The 3528-nt window shown below is 38.1% G+C and overlaps 1 non-coding gene across 1 annotated transcript; it reads right to left on the reverse strand.

Annotated features, from left to right (window-relative positions):
• Positions 1-1986: 1986 nt before the first annotated feature.
• Positions 1987-2061, reverse strand: Trnal-uaa (transfer RNA leucine (anticodon UAA)). The gene has a single exon. It is a non-coding gene; the product is annotated as a tRNA-Leu (tRNA).
• Positions 2062-3528: the final 1467 nt, after the last annotated feature.

Raw genomic sequence — 3528 nt, forward strand, 5'->3', positions numbered from 1 at the left:
TGGACGATTTCCAAGTGTTAAATGCGAGGCTTTATGGAACTTGAATCTGTCTCCTTTACGTACGCCAATCTCCGTATTCATGAAAAGTTGGTAACTGTTTTCATTCAATTCAAAGCTAATTGTTTCAATATCAGGGGTAATAGAGCGTAAAATAACTTTACCAGTGTAAGGTAATACATACTCATACTGACCATTGTGTAAAAGGTAAGCTGATTCATTGGGATCTCCTGAAGGGATGCTGTCAATTCTAAAAATAATGGAACACATTCGATTTTTTTCAACGTAACCTTTTGTTGCAACAACCGAGTCTACAATTGGCTCGCGCACATTCGTGGTGCGTTTATTCTGCACGTCTAAAACTCGTTCTGTTACACTAATTAAGTCTAAAAAGTTTTGAACTCCTGCATTCATAGATGTACGTATAGAGTTCTTTAGCTCTCTGAAGTCGTTAAGCTGATGTTGCAGCTTTTGGGACAACAGATCGACATACGATTTACTTACTACATCACTTGCCCTCGGATTTGCCTTCTCAGCAGAATCAACTTTGTCTTTCACACGTTTCACAGAATTTTCGATTCTTCTACGGATGTCGTCTACGTATTTTTTCGTTGCTGCACCATCATCAGTTCGCGGATCAGCTAAGTTAGTGATGGTTTTGCGGTGCTTGACCGTAAGTGAGCTCTCACTTACATCGAATGCGTTCAGTTTTTCCACCGCTTTATCCTCATAAACTTTCGTACATGCATCATGATCTTCAGCAGGATCATGTAATCCACTTAAACGCTTATTATTAAAATATATTGCTGCACTTGTAGTGTATATGGAGGAAAAGAAAGCTGTTATCTGCGGCAAACATTTCGTTATTAAAGAGCTCGAGGCAGCATCAGTATTAGATTTTGTTGCATCATTTCCTGTTTTTCTCGGTGTCGAGTCTCCGGCAGAAGAAGAAGAAGAAGAGGTGATACTCACTTGTTTCTCAAATAGCTGATATACTTTATTGATAAGATTTGTAATAATGTTCGAGTATGACTGGAATTTCGAATCCACATATTTTTTATTAGCAGCATCGTTATTGTATTGAGGATCTAGTACGAACAATAGAGTATTGCTACTGCTGTTATTCGAAGATGTTACCTGTGCAGAAGCCATGATAGTAATAATCTGTAATGGTCAAGCTGTTGCTTTAAATACAGATATAATTATCAAAGTTTATACGATAACGACCATTATTTAATTCATCATCTTTGCTAATAACAAGAAAATCGTAGGCATTCCCATTCCATGCTCGTTTACACATTTCGAGAAATTAATTGAATGTCATGTCAGGATTAACATGATCACTGAAGACATGTCTTAAATTACGCTCATCTTGTTTAAAGAGAACAATAACGTTAGCATTGTCTCTGATTAACTGTATAGGAATTTTGCTATATGTCTGACGCAAATAGAAACTGTCTACACCGTAATGCCGACCCATCGAAAAGTAAGCTTTCATGTGATCTTGTTTGTCGCAGGCAATGTCGTCGAAAATAAAAACTGAAAGTGGTCGGGCTTGATCTGGTGGTATTACATCTTCTTTACTGGAAAATGTAAAGTACCCAATATCATGCAGGTTTTTAAAAATTTGTTCCAAATATTTATATTTGTATTGTTGCAGCGATTTGGAAAATATGTAGACATTCTTAAATTTGAGACCATTTTCATGAATTAGAAGATTAACAATCACATTTGTTTTTCCACAATTGGAAGGACCTGCAATAATACACCTAATCGTCTCAGGAAATAGATCACCATGCCTACGATCTTGCCTTTGCAGTTCATTTCTGTGTTCAGCAATAGGTCTAATAGGAAGTTGAAGTGCATGTTTCCTGAGTTGCATCTTTAAGTACACTAAGGACTCTACGTATCTTACAATTACTATTATAATAGATCACTGTAGGTGGCAAAGTTAGCACTCGGGCAATGATCATGATTATAAAAAAAAATTGTCAGATGTGGGATTCGAACCCACGCTCCCACAAGATCTTAAGTCTAGCGCCTTAACCACTCGGCCAATCTGACAGATTTGTAACAAGCGCCACCATTTTGGAGAAAACAATTCCTACCTTACAAATTTTGTTATAATAGAGCATTCTGGGTGTCAAAGACCAGTCGTTAGTTAACACTCAAGCTATGAAGAAGCATCGCAACAACAACAACAACAAGCAAAATAAGTTGAGGAAGGGTAAGAATAAGAGAGGGACAAAAAAACGTGGTGGTTCCCTGCTTAACCGCATGATTAATAAACTACCTGTCGAACTTCACATACCTGGCTACTCCTACTGTGGTCCTGGCACAAAGTTAGAGGAAAGACTCAAAAGAGGCGATGTCGGTATCAATCCACTAGATGAGGCGTGTAAAGAACATGACATAGCTAATGCAACTCATCCAGACAGTTTGCCTGACAGACATCGAGCAGACAGAATTCTGGCTAGAAAAGCGTGGAGTAGAGTAAAAGCAAAAGACGCTAATTTGAAGGAAAAGTTAGCTGCCCTGGTAATGACTGGAGCGATGAAAACTAAAGTTAAAATGGGTATGGGTTTGAATAAGAAGAAGAAAAGTTCTGGACGAAAGAAAGGTGGTAATATACTGAACAAAGTAATTAAAAAAGTTCGAAGTGGACTTAAGTACTTGAAGCCTGGTGCTAATCTGATGACAGTTGTGAAAGTGGCTCGTAAAATCACGTCACAGATTGCTCCGACGAAAGCTGTGGGGAAATTATTAGACAGAGAACGTGTAATACCTGTGCCCAAAACAGGTGGAATAATACCTCTAATTCCAATATTTGCTGCTTTATCAGCACTTGGAGGATTAGCCGGAGGTGCTGCTGGAATTGCTAAGGCTGTTAATGATGCGAAAAGTGCTCGAAAGGAGTTAGCTGAAATGCAGAGGCATCACCGTGTACTTGAAGCAATTGCTTTGCGTGATGGAAAAGGGCTGTACTTGGGTACATACAGGAAAAATGGATTCGGTCTGTATCTGGCAGGTATAAATTGAACAAGGAATTAAAAAAAAAGTTCTCCATAAACAGTCTTCCTACAAGACCACTTACCAACATTGACTTACAACACTATGCTAAAAAGCTGCAGATAGCACACTTTAGAGGTGTCTTTATGATAAATACTTTACCTTCAAGACCTAACACTTGTGAGAGTGCAATTATTAATCTCAATACTGAAGAGGAACCAGGTTCACACTGGGTAGCTTACAGAAAGGAAGGCAAAATTGTCTACTATTTCGACAGCTTTGGAAATTTACCACCTCCTCCAGAAATAGTAAGGTAGCTGAAAAACTGTACGATAAAATATAACTACAATAAATTTCAGTCACTTAACAGCCAGAAATGTGGTCATTTATGTCTAAGGTTTCTGAATTCAATATAAAACAGACAGTCTTGCAGGGTATAGTTGTAGTCTAACAATGGACATTGAACACGGCATAACGTTAAGTCTGACGCGTAAAGAATCACTTCTAACTGCTGTCTTCAAT

The sequence above is a fragment of the Schistocerca nitens genome, chromosome 5, assembly GCF_023898315.1.
Source record: "Schistocerca nitens isolate TAMUIC-IGC-003100 chromosome 5, iqSchNite1.1, whole genome shotgun sequence".
Classification (NCBI taxonomy): Eukaryota; Metazoa; Arthropoda; class Insecta; order Orthoptera; family Acrididae; genus Schistocerca; species Schistocerca nitens.